The 21,579-nt window shown below is 42.7% G+C and overlaps 1 protein-coding gene across 1 annotated transcript in view; it reads left to right on the top strand.

Annotated features, from left to right (window-relative positions):
• The window catches only part of CYGB (cytoglobin), a 120,498-nt gene that overhangs the window by 17,249 nt on the left and 81,670 nt on the right, over positions 1-21,579 (top strand). The gene's annotated exons all lie outside the window — the stretch shown is intronic.

Consider the following 21,579-nt stretch of genomic DNA (forward strand, 5'->3'; position numbering starts at 1 on the left):
ATTCGCCATCCCGCTCACACCTAGCAGTGTGGGCGGGGGCAGGGAGGTGTCACGCTGATGGTAATGCCCAGCATTTCATGGGCATCACCATGAAAATGCTGGGCGTTCCAATGTAAATGTACCGGTGATGCAGTGCAGGGGGTTGGGAGCTGACATCAGTGGATGTCACCTGCCCACCCTAGATGCGAATTCCATATATTCAGTACAGTAATGCAGCTATTTTACAGTTTTCCCATGGAAAGGCAATCTTGATTACCATTCTTACTCTTTTTTAGGCTTAAGAGCCCTTTAAAATGCACAAGTCTATAGTGTAAGCATTTATTGCGCACGCTGAATCATACCGTACTAGCTCTAACCTTACTCTAACTCTCTGTCCCTATGTCTCTGCTGTCACTCTCTCTATACCTTCTGTCACTCTACCTTTCTTTATGTCCCTGCTGTCATTTCCCATGTTCCTGCTGTCACTCTATCAGTCCCTCCTGTCAGCCTCTCTATCCCTACTGTCACTCTCTGTCCCTATGTCCCTGATATCACTTTCTGTCCCTACTGTTACTCTCTCTGTCCCTATTTAAGTGCTGTCACTCTCCCTGTCCATGCTGTTACTCTCCCTGTACCTGCTGTCACTCTATCTGTCCTATCTGTCTCTTTTGATGGCTCGTAAGAGGAATTGTGTGTATTTTTTTGTGCACATTGGCCTTTATTCAGATCTGATCGCAGTACAAATTTGTTTGGAAAATGGGCAAAACCATGCTGCACTGCAGGTGGGGAAGATGTAACATGTATAGAGAGAGTTAGATTTGTGTGAGGTATTTTGTTTCTGTGCAGGGTAAATACTAGCTGCATTATTTTTACACTGCAATTTAGATTTCAGTTTCAACACACCCCACCTAAATTTAACTCTCTGTGCACATGTTACATCTGCCCCACCTGCAGTGCACATGGTTTTGCCCATTTTCCAAACAAATTTGTACTGCAATCAGATCTGAATAAGGGCCATTGTGAGGGATTTTTGGTATGTTTACGATCTGATGCATGGGTCCGCGGGTTGTGAGATGGCTCCTATGATCTTACCTGCTGCACATAAAATCTGAAGATGCTACTAACAACCAGTATACTGAAGTTCCAGATTTTACAATAGCTCTTATGTGAAATTACACACATAAGATCTATCATGTGTCTGGGAAGCTGCTGGGATGTTCAAGGAAATTTGTGTCTGAAATCTTAAAGATGTGAAACTGTTCTAAAGGTGCCCACACACTAGAAAAATCTGCAATCTTAAAATGTGCGCATAAATTAGCCTTGATATCTTTTGTCTATCCTGGACAAAAAATTTCAGGCAATCGCACATCTTTACCAAAGATTTCTTTTAAGATCCCATGTGCGTTCCTATGGCTCTTTTGTTAAATCTTCTGATCTTCCATGCAGATGTAAGATCAGAAGATCTAGCAAAAGATCCACGGACCGATATCGGCCGATTTTTTTAAATTCACCCAATCGGCCAAAAAATCATTCTAGTGTGTGGGCACCTTAAGTATGGTGATCCTAATTCTCCGAAAAGATGTATAGACCTGTAAAGCAATTGCCAAAGGTTCTGGGGCTACTGAAAAACAACAAAGGAGAGGGAAACCCTGCCATGTACATTTCTGGATAGTTATTCAGAAACATATACATTCAGTACAAGTTATCTTGGGTCTAACAAAGCATATACATATTAAAAAATTATAATGTATGTATACACTAGAAAAATAGAGTTCCAAAGAACATCTAAAAAGGGGTCCGCTTCAAAAAAAAATCAGTACTGAAAAAACTGTATCCTCAATCTATAAAAGGAGATTTCAAATTAAATAATATGTGGAGGAGAAAAAGGAAAAAAGTGGAAAGTGAAGGAAACAGTTTAGTAAAAGAGAGATCAAAAACTATAGAAGAGAAAGGAGTTGATCCAGATTAAATGTCATGTTTTGTTATTAATCAGAACCAAGCCAAAATTCTCTGAAGAGAGAATAATACATGTTGAGTATCCCTTATCTAAAATGCTCGGGACCAGAAGAATTTAGAATAATGGACTATTCCGTATTTTGGAATATTTTTATATTTGAAAGAGGTATCTTGCATTTATGATGTACAGTATAAGCACATGAAACACATGAAATACACACAAAAATATTTTAATAGTGCACGAAAGGAAGAGATGCTGTCTTTAAAGGCTGGAAAACACCTAAATTCCATCCATCGGGTATCTCTAAAAGACGTACAGATGGAGCATCTTTCAACTTTGGCCGGCGCTCACCAGACCCCTTGAACTGGCGAGCGCCGGTGAGAGAGAATGGGACACACGTGCGTCTCGCACACACGCGCGTCCCAGTCTCTCGACGGTGGCGATGCGGGTCCCTGCCCGTCTCCGCTCCGGTTAGGGGGACGGCGGGGCGGCGAGGGGCACCAGGGAAGGTGTCAGGGACCCGGGACAAGGTCCATTGCCACGGGGCACGGGAGCATCTCGTGTGCGCGCGTGTCCCTGGTGGGAGCCGGCCGCTAGCGGGGCTGGCGATAGAAATGCCAGCCCTGCAAAGTTAAGGCCGGCTCCACCTGTATATCCTATCCACCATCAATGGAAGTCAATATATCATCCATTTCATATAAAAAATAAATTTTGGCAAACCAACCAAGTACCGTTGGAGGAGAGGGGGAGCCCTATCATACAGGGATAACAGATTTAGCAGCATTATTTAAATGATAAAATAGGCACTTTTAGGGAGAGGTTAAATAACCAAACTAGAGGATCCGTAGTAACGGGTTCCCCCACGAATGTAGAAGAAAGATTAATGACCTGCCAAAAGGGTTTAAGTGAAGGGCAATGCCACCAGATGTGGAGGGTGTTTTCTAGGTCAAACATTAGGTATGATTATCCCCATCTTAGAGATAGTATCTGGGCATCTATATCAATGGGATATAAATTTGTATATGGTCTCTACTCCAAAAACCCTAGAGGAACAGCCATGAGTCAGGTGGTTGATAGCTCTTTTAAGTAGGCATTGGCATCAGCAAGAGAGGTAAAATCTTTAGGGAGTTTCCATCAGATATACATTGTCAAGTAGGATATAACACGCCAAATGTACGGCTTCTGAGATTAAAGTGGGGGAAACAGGAAGTATGCTGTTTGGGTCCTGGACTCATAATGGAGAACAACAGGTTGCCTACCCCTTTAGAACAACAGTACATTTAGTACAGTATGTGTTTATTTGTACACTCTATTTCCACATCTGAAGTGAATTTAACTGAACTATTTTTCTTCGTCTGCAAATTACACCACTATAAATAATACTCATGTTACTTATACTTTTATCTTCTACCCACACAGTCTCAACTACCAACAATATTTATTTGGTTGGGAAGGGGGCCTCTCCAAATTATGGGCTCATTGTATAAGAATCTTTATGAATCCCAAGTGAAGCTTCTTGATTTAATTAGCTCTCTAGCTGTTTAATCCCTTGTTCTGCAAGTCAAGTACCTCTTAATATTTCATACACATAGTTTACATATTTCAAACATTGCTGACTCCATTGATTGCGCAACACTTAATACAAAACATCAGGTCTTCTGAGTGCCAGATTAAGGTCTAAAGGGCCTGGAACTGGAAAAGATCAAGGGCCTATTATGTGCAATAATAGGGGTTGTGGCCAGCACCTAATAATCTGGGGGACATGACCAGTGTTCTGGTTGGGTGGACTGCTCATGGGTGTGTCTCTATGTGTGTAAATACTTTCAAATAATTATACATATATATATATATATATATATATATACAGAAATGGGGGTGGTACTAGCGCTGATATCCCTAATAATAATAGTCTCAAAGAACAGCTGTCCAAAAAAACCACAATCCTGTGTTTTTGATTTTTAACACTGGCCCTCTCCTTCAGGGCGGCAGCTCCTCTCCTGGTGGTTTCTGTTCCTGGAAACCTCTTTAGACAATCTAGAAAAAAAGGGTGAGAAGGGCGCCTACTAGTGTAGTAATTTAGTAATTAATAGAGGCTCCCACTACCACTATAGAACATAACGGCACCCCACAAATAGAGCAGTACCGTCTCCAGTGTTATCCCACCACTGTTATTTGAGCTTGTCACAGTCAATATTCCTGATCTCAGGTATTCACATACTGCACATTGGAACTAAAGGCACAATTAAGGAGAGGACTGGTGAAATATCTGAAAAACCTGAGATCGGGAATATTGACTGTGACAAGCTCAAATAACAGTGGTGGGATTCCACTGGAGACGGTACTACTCTATCTGTGGGGTGCCGTTACGTTCTATAGTGGTGGTGAGAGACACTATTAATTACTAAATTACTACACTAGTAGGCGCCCTTCTCACCTTTTTTTCTATATATATAGATATATATATCTATATATATCTATATATAGATATATATATATATACACACACAAGGGTTAAAGTGGGCTGAAACTGTGTTCCGTCAGTTCCAATTTGGAGGCGGAACGGTTCTGCCACTATCGGCCCGCTTTGCCCGGCACCCCTCCTCCCAAGCTTGCACTTGCGGCAAGTGGATGTGAGCCACCGGAAGTGAGATGGCTGAAGATCCTGTGCGGGAAGGGGAAACATTTGTGTGCAGACTGCGGAGCACAGCAGGGAGGTGATGGAGACCTGGAGCCGTGCGTCATGCGTGTTTGGGATATTACTCACATCCACACCCACCCCGTGCTTCTGAAACTGCTGCTGCACCTTCTGCCTCCCCAGCTCACTGGCTCACAAATACTTCTGCTCAGCCGCATACCACCTTCTGGGAAGTGCTTTGCAGGGGAGGGGAGCTGGTGGAGGTGGGGGGCATATGTGTATAAGGGCATTTAATACTGTGGGCATGTGTTAGGGGCATTATGTGTGTCACTATGTATATATTGGGGCATTAAAAAAAGTTCTGCATTTGTAGGGAAATTTATGTAGGGCTTTATGTGTATAAGTGCATTTAATACTGTGGGGAATGTGTAAGGAGTGTTATGTGAGTCTTTATGTGTATAAGGCATTGAATAATGTGGAACATTTTATAATGTGAATATGGGTCACTACATGTGGTGTAAAATGAATATGGTTCACAACGTGTCTTGTGTAATGTGAATAAGGGTCATTACATTTTGTGTAGCGTGAATATGGGTCACTACGTATTGTGTAAAGTGAATGTGCCACTATGTGAGGTATAACATAAATATGGGTCACTACATGAGGTGTGATGTGAATATGGGTGACTATGTGAGGTTAATGTGAATAAGGGTCACTAAGGGGGTTATTCTAGTTCACTCTTTCTGACAAAATCCGTCTTAGATGGACAAAACCATGTGCACTGCAGGTGGGGCAGATGTTACTTGTGCAGAGAGAATTAGATTTGGGTGGTGTTTTACTTCAAATTTAGATCTATATTGCAGTGTAAAAATAAAGCAGTAAGTATTTACCCTGCACAAAAATAAAATAACTCACCCAAATCTAATTCTCTCGGCACATTTTACATCTGCCCCCCTGCAGTGCACATGGTTTTGTCCATCTAAGAAGGATTTTGTCAGAAAGAGTGAACTAGAATAAGGCCCTAAGTGTGTTGTGTAATGCTATGGCATCATTTGAACTGGGGGTACTATTGTGTGGCCACACTCATTTTCTTTATACCATAACCCCCTCTTTTTTGGCGCACACCTCCGATGCGCACTATTTCTTTATAGTGTTTGAGCGTCAGGGAACACATTTTTAATTTGGAAGGTGCACCACACTCGATAGTAGCAACCCTGGCTCTGCTTGCTGGGAGGGGGGGGGGGGGGGTGGTCGGTGGCAGGGAAGGAGAGTTCCACCACCTCTCCATGACCACTTTAAGCACTGTATATATATATATATATATATATATATATATGTGTTTTCCAATAGTGGAAACGCTCCTATAATACAGAAACACAGTCCATAAGTGATAATTCTTTTTCAATGATGCAACGAGGATTTCATCCAATATTAGTTTTTATTTTGTCCTTCAATGGAGAGTCAATAGTACAATCAGATGTATAAAAAACGTCCCAACGCGTTTCGTCTTTAAAAAGACTTCATCAGGGGTACCATGATACAATCTTCTGGCCACTGTGGAAAGTTCACAATGAATAGAACTGAAATATTCCTTTGTTCTATCCAAAATATGATAAAATTCTTAATAGTGAATAAACCGTGAAATATGAAAGTGAAACCTAATGGGACTCTCCCAAAAGTACTGTTTACTCTCACCTAAGATATTGACAGAATATTAATGAGAAGTTCATCCTTGGGGGGTTGGTAAGGATAGCAAACAACCTCTGTAAATAGCCTCTGTTTCCCACAACTGTGGTCAGCAGATTATCATATTTTGTATAAATATATTTGTATTTTGATAAAAAGATACCGCTACATGAGTTGTCATATTTTTAGAGTGTGAGTTCTGGGTACGCTCCCTGTCTTTGAGTGAACTTCATAGAAACATAGAATTTGACGGCAGATAAGAACCACTTGGCCCATCTAGTCTGCCCCCTTTTTTAAACATGTTACCTCAAACCATATTTGATCCTTATTTTTTTGTAAGGATATCAATATGCTTATCCCAAGCATGTTTAAATTGTACTACTGTATTTGCGTCTACCACCTCTGATGGTAGGCTATTCCACTTATCTACTACTCTTTCTGTGAAAAAATTCTTCCTCACATTTCCCCTAAATCTTCCTCTCTCTAGTTTCAATGCATGTCCTCGTGTTCTGTTGCTCCTCTTCCTGTTAAGAATGTCTCCCACCTGTACCTTGTTAAAACCCTTGATATATTTGAAAGTTTCTATCATGTCCCCCCTTTCCCTTCTCTGCTCTAAAGTATAAATATTAAGATATTTTAGTCTTTCCTGGTACGTTTTGTGATGTATGCCATGCACCATTTTAGTTGCTCTTCTTTGTACAGTCTCTAATTTATTTATATCCTTCTGGAGATATGGCCTCCACAGAACTGAACACAATACTCTAGGTGAGGTCGTACCAATGACCTATACAGTGGCATTATTACTTCTTTCTTTCTACTGCTGATACCTCTCCCTATGCAACCAAGCATCTGACTTGCCTTCTTCATTGCTTTGTTACATTGCCTACCTGCTTTTAAGTCCCCAGAAATAGTGACACCTAGATCCCTCTCTTCCTCAGTAGTTTCCATTATAGTGCCATTTATACTATATTGAGTCTTTGGATTTCTGAGACCCAAGTGCATGATTTTGCATTTTTTGGCATTAAACTGTAGTTGCCATTCTCTTGACCATTTCTCTAATCTACCTAGATCCTCAATCATTTGTTTTACCCCTCCTGATGTGTCTACCCTGTTGCATACCTTTGTGTCATCTGCAAAAAGGCACATTTTACCCTCAATTCCATTTGCAATATCACCAATAAAGATATTAAAAAGCACTGGTCCAGGGGGGTGTGACCACGGCAGCATGTAGGTGAGGTCACCGGAGCGGGAACCCTGGCGCGCTCCTGAATCCCACAGCCATGAAGTTTATGGCGGACAAGGCGCTATAGTAAGCGGTATCTACTGCCGGAAAAATACTGAAGGTTGCCCAAAGGACTGCAGAAGTTGTCGGCTGAGAGAGATAGATGGAGGTGGTATCTGCCTGACCTGTGTGATTGCTACTGGCATAGCCGAACTCACGGCGCTGTGCTGCTTGCCACGGGACGCGTCATTGTGTCATTGACTCGCGACGGCTGGGAGACGCTGCCTGCCGCGTGCTGCAGTAACCGCGTGCAGACCTCTACTGCCACTCTGGGGAAGGAGCACCGGATCCCTCCGCTACACGGGCACCGACGGCATAGAGCTAGCCGAACAGAGTGCTGTCCTCATTTGAAACCCGCGATCGCACACCCTGAACGGAGCTAGTTAACACAGCGGTGGATATACTGGATACAAAGAACAGGCTGAGCTCATTGGGATAGAACGGTTAACTCTCTGGAACTGCTCCCCAGACGGTATATGTGAGTAACTATACAGCCAAAGTTTCTTCATACGTTACTGAATAGCTATGCTGAGAGGACTGTGGGGGTGAAGAAGTGTATTGCCCTCAGGGGGTCCTGTGTCCAATATCCTGTCATTAAAGCCATTATTGTGACAAGAACTTGCCGTGGGTTAAAATTGTGGGCACGTCAGGCAGCGCCCATCTCTTTATTATATTTCTCTCTTGATACTGGGCCCTCAGTGTTATTGCAAAATTTGTATCAATTGGACATAATTGCCCCCGCCTGATCATCCACGATGGGAAAAACTGGGCAAAACACTGCTGCATCTCGCCTAGAAAAATATGCCCGTACGGCTAATAACTCTCAGGCAATCACCCCTCATACAACCCCCTCTAAATCTGTAGCACAGGAGCAAGCCCCCGAGGTAACATTACAACAGTTACTGGAGGCGGTAAATGCCAGTGAGCAGCGACTGTCTGACCAAATTGGTAAGGTGCAAAGTGATATTGCACTTATTAGAGAAGATGCCCAAAAAACGAGGGAAAGAGTTTTGGAATTGGAAAAACGTGTCTCCCAGATTGACGATATACTTTCTCCATTACAAACAGATGTTAAAACTATAATGGGGTATGTGGCGGACCTAAAAGCTAAAGTTGTCGATCTCGAGGGCCGCTCACGCCGTAATAACATTCGCATTATAGGGCTGGAGGAGCGGACTGAGGGGCGTGACCCGGCCAGATTCATAGAAAGCTGGATTAAATCCGAATTCGGTGTGGAGCACTTTACCCCTCACTTATCTATTGAGAGAGCTCACCGCATTCCTGCCCGACCCCCCATACCAGGGGGACCCCCCCGAACTCTTATTGTTAAATTTCTGGACTTTAAAGATCGTGATCAAGTTCTGAGGCTGGCCCGAGCGAAAAGTAATCTGAGCTACAATGGAGTTAAAATTTCGTGCTTTCCTGACTTGCCACAAGAAGTTCAAAAGGACAGACTTAGATTTCGTCAGGTGAAGAACAGATTACGTGAACTGGATATAACATATTCTATGATATACCCATCTAGATTACGCATTGTAGCGGATGGGGAGACAAAGTTTTTCTCCCAACCTTTGGAGGCAGCCCAATGGTTGGATAGAGTTCGTCCAGGACACAAACAGTTAGGCGAGCAGCCTTGAGTAAATTAGAAGTATACTATACTGTCCGCTGCTACCAAAGTCGTAGAGAGGATGGGCAGACAACATGTCCCTCTTCCCTCTCTTCGTTTTCTATCCTTTACTATGTGCCTTTGTTTTTTTTTGTTTTTTTTTTGTTTTTTTTTGTTTCCTGTTTTCTTCTTCTTGTGTTTTCCTCTTGATTAGGCTGGAGAGGATGCATATATACTAATTATTGTATAAACAAAAATTCTGTATTAAGCGCCAGGGTCTCCGTAAAATAGGTTTGGAGTGGTCAGTAGGCGATAGCCCCCGAAGGGATATTAAGAACTGGGAGGGAGATAGGTATGCCAGGGGGATATGGTTATACAGGGTGGGGGGAGGGTGGGTATTTGTTATATGTTGTTTGTTTTTTCTTTGTGTTTGTCTGCAGTTTATTGCCCTATATGGCCTGCACTGATCATAGCTGCACGTCTGTTAAATCGGCCTGTGAAGGCTATAACAGTACAACTGGCTCATATATTGCTATGCAACTAGACGCTCAATCTCGAAAAGATGACTGGTTGAAATATTTAAGATTATACCTATGGTACAAGTCCTCACTTGGAACGTCCGTGGACTAAATAATAGTATAAAACGGTCTTTGGTTCTAAAGTATTGTAAGTCAATTGACGCAGACGTGGTGTGTCTACAAGAGACCCATTTATTTGGTAATAAGATCCAAGCCTTGCAAAGGTCATGGATTCAGTCCATGTATCACTCAACATTTACCTCTGCGTCAAGAGGCGTATCTATTCTTATTAAAAAATCGCTGACCTATGAATGTATCAAGGTTCAGACCGATTCCTATGGCCGTTTTGTATTTATAGATGGATTATGGGCTAACACCAGATTAATTATCCTCGCTATTTACATCCCACCTCCGTTCAATGCGGATGTAATACGAGCAGCTATGGGTTTCTTGGCAGATAGACCGCAGATACCGTTTATATGCCTTGGAGACTTTAACATGGTTATGGAATATGAGAAAGATATTTGGTGTCCTAGGAAATCTAGTCCTAAAGGTATGACCTCCTTGGCTAAGCTTGTCGGCGGATTTGATTGGTGTGATATTTGGAGAGAAAAATATCCTAAAGACCGTCAATTTTCCTGCTACTCCCCTGTATATAACAATTTTTCTAGGATAGACCTTATCTTTATTTCAAGAAGTCTGTTTAACATGGCTACACATATTGAATACAAAACTCGCGGTATTTCAGATCATTCACCGCTGTTAATGACATTAGACTTCAAGGTAAACCGCGGCCTTCAATACTGGAGACTCCAACCCTATTGGTTATCGCATTGTGGGAATCAGGGAGAGATGAGTATGAAAATTGACGGTTTTTTTGAAACTAATATAGATACGGCCAAACCAATAATGGTCTGGGATTGTTTTAAAGCCTATTTACGTGGGTCACTGATTAAAAAAATATCTCATGCTAAGCGGTTACTCCAAAACACGGCAACTATTTTAGAGAATCAGATGGTAAATCTTGAAACAATTTATTTACATCAGCAGTCAGAGAATAATAAAACGGAATGGTTACTCGCCCAACAAGCCTGGGTTTGTCACCTCCAGGAAATGGCTAGATGTAATTTATTAAGGAAATCATACAATAGATATCTTAATGCAGATAGAGCGGGGAAGATGATGGCCTATATTGCTAAAACCGAGGACCCCTGTAGGATTATTACCAAGATTCAGACACCAACAGGTGACTTGGTCACAAATACATCTAATATACTGGATATATTCGTTGATTTCTATAAAGGGTTATATGAATCCAAAATCTCTACTCAGGGTGTACAAACGCAGAGATATTTGGCAGATCTTAAGCTCCCTACTATTTCCTCAGCAGGCAAAGAATTATTAGATGCCCCACTCACGTTGAACGAGGTGCAGTGGGCAATACAAAACTTAGCCCCTGGTAAAGCATCTGGGATTGATGGCCTGCCGGCAGAATTCTATAAGATGTTTAAGGATACACTAGCCCCAAGACTGCTGCATTTTTTTAAAGAAATGGAGCAACATGGCTCTCTAACCCACTCTATGATGGAAGCAGTGATAACAGTAATATTAAAGAAGGGTAAAGACCCGTTGAAAGCCGAATCCTATAGACCAATTTCTCTAATTACGGCAGATGCGAAAATATATGCCTCTATTCTAGCAAAAAGGTTAAATTCAGTTCTAGGTATGATTATTCATCCAGATCAAACTGGCTTCCGGCCAGGGATGTCAACCGCCATTAATATTAGACGTGTATTTACATATCTCCAAGCTAGTAGGGGAGTGGGTACAGAGATGGCGATAGCTTCTTTTGACGCCAATAAGGCGTTTGATTTGCTAGAGTGGGCATATTTGGGTGAGGCCCTGGAGGCCTTTGGAATTGGTCCAACCTTTAGGGCAAAGGTCTTCTCTATTTATCATTCCCCGCAGGCCAGAGTTACCATTAATGGCTGTGTATCGGACCCCTTTTATGTGGCACTAGACAGGGTTGTCCACTTTCTCCTACCCTATTCGCTATTGCCATGGAACCCCTGGCGTGTAAGCTTAGGAAAGTCCTGAGCGTTGGTTGCCGCCCTGCGGGGAATGATAACATAATCTCACTCTATGCCGACGACCTCCTGGTAGGTCTCGCTAATTATAAAATAGATCTCCCAAGGGCCCTGGAAGTAATAACTGAATTCGGTTCATTTTCAGGACTCACTATAAATACAACTAAATCTCAACTACTGATTGGCTGCCAATTAAACGATGGGAGGATGATCACGCGCACTGAGTATTCCATTCCTAGGGTAAATAAACTAGACTATCTGGGTGTTAAAATATCACCTCACCCAGTGGCTTTTATTCAACAAAACATCTTAGAACTTCTAGACTATACCATAAACAAATTTAAAGTATGGACCAAACTCCCTCTAACAATTCTGGGTAAAATCAATTTAATAAAAATGGTTATATTACCGAAGTTTCTATATATATTTAAACAGTCCCCTCTCTACATTGGTGAAGCACTGTTTAGGAAAATTAATACAATACTTGTAACGATCAGATCAGGTGATCGATCAAATTAACGTATGCCTCCTGTTATGATTATCTGTCCGGTGAATGTATGTCTGATATTGGTGTAATAGTTATGTCTCCTGTAAGTATTGGAATCAGGACATGTCTTGTATGTAAACTGTAGGTGACCCTGGTCTAAGTTTGAGGCCTGTATTTCCTCAGTGTGACATCTGTGGACTCCTCCGGAGTCAGGATGTAAGATAAGATCTGAGCCCTCATAAACCATGGTCCAGGAGAAGAGGTTAGAGTTTGTCCCCTTCCTTCACATCTCTTATCTGTGGGTCTGCTATGCAAGGAAAGAGGATCAATCACTTTGAAAACAGCAGACTGTACATTGCCAGGGACCTTCCACACTCCTTCAGCATGGAAAGAGTGGAATCCCAAGGGTGGGAGGGATGAGGGAGTCTGCAAGGTATAACTAAGACCTTCTCCCTATAGTCAGTGTCACTACCTGGGGGTCGAGCAAGCAGGCTGTAGGCTACGAGAGATTTCTTGTGGAGGACCCCCCCACTTCAGGATTGTAGGATACGGTTCTGTCTTTTTTTTCTTTTATTTTATTTCTGAAATTTGCATTTAAAACTTGTGTGTACTTTTAAAATCATTGTAAAATCTTGTAATTATTTTCTAAAGCTCTGTAGTATTTCTAGGAATAAATAATACATATTCCCAGTTCTGGCTCTGTGTTCCTAAGACTCATTAGCCTCAGAAGAGAAAGGCTGGAAAGCGTTACCATTGTTATATTGTATTGTGTGGTCAGGGGCGAGCCAAGCCGCCCCTTGCGCAGTTTCAGGCGCTAAAATCAGGTTTTGGCTGGTGGCAGTGTACCTCAAGGAAAGGACCCGAGTGTCCTGAGTGAACCCCAGTCATGGCCGGCGCTGCTCAGATTGACGTATCGGAGCAGGCGACCGGTGGGTCCGTGACATTTGGTGGCAAGCGGTGGGGTGGAGAATTCATTTTTCTCTTTAAGAACTTAAGTGAGTGTGGGTAGAATTTTGTGAGAAATACCCACATCACCAGAATCAGAACTCAGAGCTTTACTATAGTTTTAAAAGTCACACAGTGGATGCAATTTCTGTTCCCTCCCTTCTCTTGTTTTTCTTTCCTATCATTTTATTTGACAAGTGTGAGACTCCGGATGGCTGATTACCAGCAGATGAGGAGAGATGACCTGGCGGTCGTGTGTGTGCAGAGGAATATCCCTTGGTCTGGCCAGAGTAGAAAACGTATGATTCAGGCACTAGTGGATGCCGATCGGACTCTAGCTGCTGGAGGAAACCAGTCCATGGACAATCCTACCCCAGGGGCTCAGTCAGCACTGGACAGTACAAACGATTCCGCGCCAGGGTCAAACACTTCTGCTGGACCCAGCAAGTCTACACTGCAGAGCGACCTTCTAGCTGCTAGCAGGCAATTGAAGGATGTGAACCCCGTATTCGCTTTGCAGCTGGTGCAGTTCTGCCAAGGCATTGTCGACAGAGAGGCTGCGGAGCGCAAAGCCATTGTCGACAGAGAGGCTGCGGAGCGCAAAGCCATACGAGAGGCTGAGGAGCGCAAAGCCGTACGAGAGGCTGCAGAGCGTCAAGCCGAGCGTAAGTACCAGTTGGAACTGGTGAGGCTCAGAGGGCTGATCGCTGTTGGTGAACCAGTGGAGGATGATACAGGGCATCATGATGGCGAACCTTTACGTGAGACTTTATCTGCCGTGGCTACTGAGTTAGCAGGAGATGGGCTTCGTACTGAACTTTTACTGTCTGCGGAAGTAAATAATGTGTTGGATCATGGTGTGGACTCTGTTATCAATCATGGGGAGCCTAACAAGGGACAGAGGTCCCAAATCACCGCTGACGCGAATTTCACCGGACCGCGTCATGCACAGTTCCCTGTCTTGGAAGCAGACAGAGGAAGCCAAGTGAGTGTCAGCTTGGTTGTGAATAATGATCTGGCCCTGGACACTACAGCCGATGCTCAGAGAGCTGACATCTCTGCTAGCACCAGGGAGACTGTAGGATGTGTGGCAGTCAGGGAGACTGCAGAGTACCAATCCCCTACAGCACCAGAAGAGCCCAGTGAGTATTCTGACCCATATGGTGATGATTATCCGTTTAGGCTTATGAGCCCAGAAGAACTCACTACAGAATGTCAGCTGCAAGGTATCTCCTGCCCCAACAAGTCCCGCTGGGAGATGATCAAGCGGCTCACCCGTGCACGAAATGATGAGCGCAATGTTTTTGGCATGTATCGCGGTGAGTTCCTAACCTGGGGTCCCGATGCGACTCCTTGGTTACTGCTGAGAGACCTGACGGACTGTTTTGAAATAGCGCAGCAATATGCTTATGATTGTAAAAAGCTCGATACTCCATGGTGGAAAGAGCAGTGCCGCTGGGCAGAGGCTGAAAGGAATCGCCTGGAACAGCTTCTATCACCAGCTATGGAACCAACGACACAGCCTACCGGGGTTTCCCTCATGGACATGGTACCCGGGCCTGCTACAATCGGTGTGGAACCTGTTCCAGAGACCTCACATCACAAGGTCCAGTTTAAACTGCTGGAAGATGTGAGCAGCATGTTCCCTCCCGTTGCTCCAGATTTGTTGCCGGAAGCGGCTGGCTGCATAGTGAAAGTATGCAGGGGAGAGACTATGTCGGAAATAGGGATGGGACTTTCTGACTGTATGCACACAAGTATGTGTGGGACTACTGATGTGGGACTTTTATTAACTCCACACATATCTGTCGCTAACCCTTCTGAACCATATGATGCATCTCAGGTAGTATGTAACCATGCTGAACATTGCAATGTTGTTATTTTGTGTGAAGCCCCTGGGATGATCTGTGATAGTGCCGTACCTTCGGTACAGGTGAAGGGTGAGTTAGAGACAGGTATAGTGGGTAATCCTTGCCAGTTTGTGGGGTTAAATGAATGCCCTAATCTAGTTGGGAATGAGACACCCTCACTCATCAGTGGTAGGAGTGCTGATGGTGATGTCATTAAGGTTGCTGTGCTAGACGTTAACCCTGTTCCTCCAGTGATGTCTGGTTGTGACATGGTGCCCGGGGACGCTAACTGCAGAAATGGGACAGATCTGAGTTGGTTGCAGGCAGCGCATGTACCTGCCAATAAGTTACTGGTGACAACATGCTCAGATAACCCCATTCCTGCTCAGAGACAATGGGATCCAGATATAGTGTTTTTGCCACGGTGCAATTGTAAGCCAGCAGGATGGGCCCCATGTGTTGTGGAAGATGCACAGGCTGCCCTATACCTGGGAAGTGGGAAAGATACCCCTGGGTACAGTGAGAGGGTTGTTTCAGGAATAGAGCCAGTGGCTAGTAGGGAAGCTGCTGTGTGTAACCAGAAGGTTGGGAGGGCCCGTGAAGCACAGGTAAACTCAGCTATATTAACCTCAGGGAAGCTGAGCTGGGATGTTCCCAAGACAGGGGACAATGACCTGCTGGTATTCCCCCTTGCAGAAACGTGCCCCCCTTCACAATTCACACACACAGACACAGAGGGCGAATCTCCTCACAAAAGGATGAGGTGTGAGGTGTTGAGTGAGTGGACCTTCCCCCCAGTGAAGGGGAGGGGGGGTCAGTCAGCTCAGGAGAGGTGCTGGGAAGACATGTTTAAGTCTGTATATAGTGCTGGGAGAATGCCCCACACCTGTGGTACAGTTAAACGTGCCGAGTTACGAGTCCCAGGGGGATGGCCGTTTGGGGTGTGGAGGAATGGTCTGGTACTGATCTCAGTGAGTAAGGCCAAACTGCCAGCTGCAGGGGAGAATCCGTGCCCAGGAGTACGACGCACAGCTGTGGTGGGCTGTGTCATTGCCAGCCGGGATGGACACAGCTCCCACTATATCAGTGTGCTCACAGACTATGGGTTCGAGGACACCTGTGTGCTTTTAGTTTGCCATCTCCTGCGAGAGGGACAGGGACTATGCCCATTGCCCACCCTAGCCACGGCTATGGCGTCAGGTGGTGCCATGACCGACGTCAAGTATAGTGAAGTGTTAGTACAGATCCCGCAGAATCAGTGGCAGTCTGTCTCAGCACAGAGACCACTGCTACCTGTCCAGGTGATGTAGTGAATAGCGCACTGAGGAGATGGTGACGTGGGTCACCACCTCTGTGCGCCATTTTAAAAGGGGGAGGTGTAACGATCAGATCAGGTGATCGATCAAATTAACGTATGCCTCCTGTTATGATTATCTGTCCGGTGAATGTATGTCTGATATTGGTGTAATAGTTATGTCTCCTGTAAGTATTGGAATCAGGACATGTCTTGTATGTAAACTGTAGGTGACCCTGGTCTAAGTTTGAGGCCTGTATTTCCTCAGTGTGACATCTGTGGACTCCTCCGGAGTCAGGATGTAAGATAAGATCTGAGCCCTCATAAACCATGGTCCAGGAGAAGAGGTTAGAGTTTGTCCCCTTCCTTCACATCTTTTATCAGTGGGTCTGCTATGCAAGGAAAGAGGATCAATCACTTTGAAAACAGCAGACTGTACATTGCCAGGGACCTTCCACACTCCTTCAGCATGGAAAGAGTGGAATCCCAAGGGTGGGAGGGATGAGGGAGTCTGCAAGGTATAACTAAGACCTTCTCCCTATAGTCAGTGTCACTACCTGGGGGTCGAGCAAGCAGGCTGTAGGCGACGAGAGATTTCTTGTGGAGGACCCCCCCACTTCAGGATTGTAGGATACGGTTCTGTCTTTTTTTTCTTTTATTTTATTTCTGAAATTTGCATTTAAAACTTGTGTGTACTTTTAAAATCATTGTAAAATCTTGTAATTATTTCTAAAGCTCTGTAGTATTTCTAGGAATAAATAATACATATTCCCAGTTCTGGCTCTGTGTTCCTAAGACTCATTAGCCTCAGAAGAGAAAGGCTGGAAAGCGTTACCATTGTTATATTGTATAGTGTGGTCAGGGGCGAGCCAAGCCGCCCCTTGCGCAGTTTCAGGCGCTAAAATCAGGTTTTGGCTGGTGGCAGTGTACCTCAAGGAAAGGACCCGAGTGTCCTGAGTGAACCCCAGTCACGGCCGGCGCTGCTCAGATTGACGTATCGGAGCAGGCGACCGGTGGGTCCGTGACAATACTGATCCCTTTTATATGGAAAAACAAATCTCCAAGAATTAAGATCTCGACGCTGATGAAAGATAGGGATAAAGGTGGTCTGGCACTCCCTAACTTCAAATTTTATTACTGGGCAGCCCAGATGGTACATATGAAAGAATGGTGTTTAGGCCAGGGTCAGCCATCAGAACTGCGAGAAATAATAGACCATACACTCCCGGGCCATACACCCCTACAAGCCATTCTTACTTTGAAATACCGCAAAGCATACCCTGCGCTACTGGGCCAGAAAATTTAAATCTGGCAACAGGTTAATAGGATGATCGGATACAGTGATGTGGATCCGGAGACCAATATTTTTTCCTTATTACTCTTAAATAAGGTTGATATACAACAGAACATAGCCGCCTGGTCGAGATACGGAATTAAGAACATCGGCCAAATAGTCTCCCAGAATCAAATTAAAACATTCTTAACTCTCAAACAAGAATATGACGTTCCGAATGAGATGTTCTTTCGATACATGCAAATGAGAAGTGCCTATAATAAACAGATGCAAAATGATCCCTTCAATGTGTCCGATAATCCTGTTAAAAACTTTATTAAGATATTGGGACTAGAGAGGAGTACTTCTAGATGTTACAGATTCCTTCAATCTCTAAGTCATGATACACATAGTGACCTACTTCGATCTAAATGGGTGGAAAATATATCGGACCTGTCAGATATGGAATGGGAACGAGCTGTTGCCACTCCTAAGAGGTCTACTTCCTCTCTTAGAGTTCAGTTAATACAATATAACATTTTACATCGCATTTACTTGACCCCAGATAGATTGATTAAGTTCTCGGGATCCTCCTCTGGTAGGTGCCCTAAGTGCAATATATCAGGCTGCGATTTCTGGCACCTGCTATGGGACTGTCCCCAGGTCTACAGGTTTAGACAAAAGGTAGCCGATATTTGGAGAGAATTAAGCCTCCCACGTCTGGAGGAAAATAAAAAAAAAAAAACCGTTTTAGGCATTTGGCCTTTAGTTGGTATACCTAGATTAGAAAGACAATACGCCATCTGTATGAGTGCTTTGACCAACGTATGTATAGCTCGGACTTGGATGGCCTGTCAACCACCGAACATAAAAGAGTGGATTGCACTAGTTAATTTCACCTGTGCTCATGAACGGGGAGTACATCTCTCAAGGAATACTATTGATAAGTATTACTGTATGTGGGGGACATGGATAAAATCAAAATTTTATCACAGTGCGTAGTAGGATGTTTGGATATTTATTAAACCTCTCCCTATTTTTCCCTTTCCCCCCACCCCCTTTTTTTTTTTTTTTTTTTTTGTGTTAAATACTTAAATAGTACGAACACTGATTCTGTAATAATTACTATTTGCACAGGGGACACGATGATTTTTTAAATTAAATACTTAAGATTATGAACACTGAATTTGCTAATAATTACTCTGTGAAGGAGATGTTGAGTACTCATAGTCTTCTTTTATTTTCTTTAAGGCACTTAATCACAAATTTACACAATTAATAATTAATTAATACAAATAATAATATTGAGAAGTTTCTTCTAAAGTTGTGATGCGGAGGATATAGGGCACTATTTATATGCACTATCCGTCATGAATAACTTTTTTTTTTTTTTTTTTTTATTCCTTTTTTTATGGAGGTCTATGACATCCATGTTCTATGGACTATTGTACTGGTTCATGATACAACATGGTGAAAAACCATTCTAGGGCTTGGTGTAGGAGTAGGGCTAAAACCTCTTAAGTAAAGTTGGATAGAGATAAATTGTATTTAGATTATGAGTCGAGATAATGCTGAGTTTCTTCTTCTTATTTAAATTGTTTAATCAGGGTAGATTTACTGACACTGCAGACTTTTTAATTGTTGTATGTTTGTTCGCAATGATGTGTTTAAATATATAATGTTTTGGATCCTTTTATAGTACTGTGCTGTACGCTCATCATTGCTGTTCTTGTTATGTGTAGTATGTGTAACTGTTTACAGAAAATTTAATAAAGACAAATTTAAATTAAAAAGCACTGGTCCAAGTACAGATCCCTGGGGTACTCCACTTGTAACCTTTCCCTCCTTTGACTGTACTCCGTTTACTACAACTCTCTGTTTTCTGTCCTGCAACCACGCTCTTATCCATTCAACTATCTTAGAATCCAATACCAAGCTTTCAAGTTTATTTAACAGTCTGCGATGTGGGACAGTGTCAAAAGCTTTACTAAAGTCTAGATAAGCTACATCTACAGCCCCACCTTGATCTATTACTTTAGTAACCCAGTCAAAAAAGTCAATAAGATTTGTTTGACATGATCTTCCCCCAGTAAACCCATGCTTTTTTGGATCCTGTAAATTGCCGGTTTTGAGATATTCTACAACTCTTTGTTTTAAGAGTGTTTCCATCAATTTCCCTACTACTGATGTGAGGCTCACTGGTCGATAGTTGCTTACCTCTTCCTTGCTTCCACTTTTGTGCAGTGGGACTACATTCGCTGTTTTCCAGTCCTCTGGGATTACTTCAGTAGCTAGTGACTGGTTGAATAATTCTGTTATTGGTTTTACCAGCTCCCCTTTAAGCTCTTTTAGTATCCTTGGATGTATCCCATCTGGCCCCATTGATTTATCCACTTTCAGTTTTGAGAGTTCTGTGAGGACTTTCTCCTCTGTAAATGTACTTGTCTCTCCCTCAGTTTTCTGACTATACTTGCAACTTAACTGTGGCCCCTTCCCCTCTCTTTCGGCAGTGAATACTGAGCAGAAATAATTATTAATATTATCTGCCATTACATTGTCCCCCTGAAGAAAACTTCCACTCTCTGTCTTCAGTCTAATTATTCCACATTTTGTTTTTCTCCTTTCACTTATATACCTAAAAAAAGTTTTCCCCCCTTTACCCACTGACTGGACCATTTTCTCTTCAGCCTGTGCTTTTGCACATCTGATTACCTTCTTAGCCTCCTTCTGTCTAACAAGATACACCTCTTTGTCCTCATTCTTCTGCGTCTGCTTAAATTTCTTAAAGGCCAACTTTTTTTTTTTAATTCAATCATTTTTATTGATTTTCAAAGACAAACAAACACAAAAAAACTATTATATTCATACCCCAAATAGAATGATCTTGGAATGCAAGGGCTCCACTTTTTTGCTTTCACAATACTTGCTACTTCTTCTGCAAACCACAATGGCTTTCTTTTTCTTGTGTTTTTCCTAACTCTTTTGACACAAAGTTCTGTTGCTTTTAGAATTGCACTTTTTAATTTTTCCCACTTATCCTGCACTCCTTCCAAGTTCTTCCACTCTGCCAAAGAATCCCTTACAGAGTTTCCCATCTCTACAAATTCAGCCTTCCTAAAATCTAACACCTTTGTTTTTGTGTGCGATGAGTCAGTCTCTGTCTTTATTTTGAACCATACTGCTTGATGGTCACTGGATCCCAGATTTTCACCCACATTTATGTCAGATATTCTGTCACCAATTGTAAGTATTAAGTCTAATATTGCGTCCTTACAAAGAACTCCATTGATTTTGCTTTAAATTGTAAAAGAAGAATCTACACATTGCTTCTTTTTATTTACCTTTTATATCATTGGAGCACATCCCACAAAGATCAACTTCAAGGACCCCCGAAAGGTGATGAATAACGGATCACTAGAAGGATAAAGAAAGCGCTACAGGTTTGAAAATACACACCATTAGAGTGAGTCGGGTACGCCCATTACCTCACAAGCATCTTAAATTTACTTTTGAATACATATCCAACAATTTAATCATATATTCAATTCTTCACTCTATATTATATGTACACCGCTGATTGCATCACCTTTGAAAAAAATCACCACGACACGGAGCATCTTTATTTCAAAGAAGGGACATAGCCGATAATCATCAAAAAGATCAGACAAGAACTTTTTTATTATTATTTTTTTATTATAATTCACTTCACTTTATTTTTATCTTTATATATATTTTGTTATCATGTAGTCACAATTTAATAGTGCCACCATTTAATGCCACTTTTCACGCACATTCTTATGCGCCTCCCTTCCAAAACCCTTCCTTTTACGTGTTGGTGACACCTAGGGAGATTCTCTTCTGAAGCTGCATAGCACCACTTGATATCGTTGTTCATCCTTGTCTTCAGATGAGTATATGTGTTGCTTTCCATTTGATTAGGCCAATTTTACGTATCAAGAACCAAGTCTAAAAATTTAATT

Source organism: Crinia signifera, chromosome 6 (genome assembly GCF_055691185.1).
Source record: "Crinia signifera chromosome 6, ASM5569118v1, whole genome shotgun sequence".
Lineage (NCBI taxonomy): Eukaryota > Metazoa > Chordata > Amphibia > Anura > Myobatrachidae > Crinia > Crinia signifera.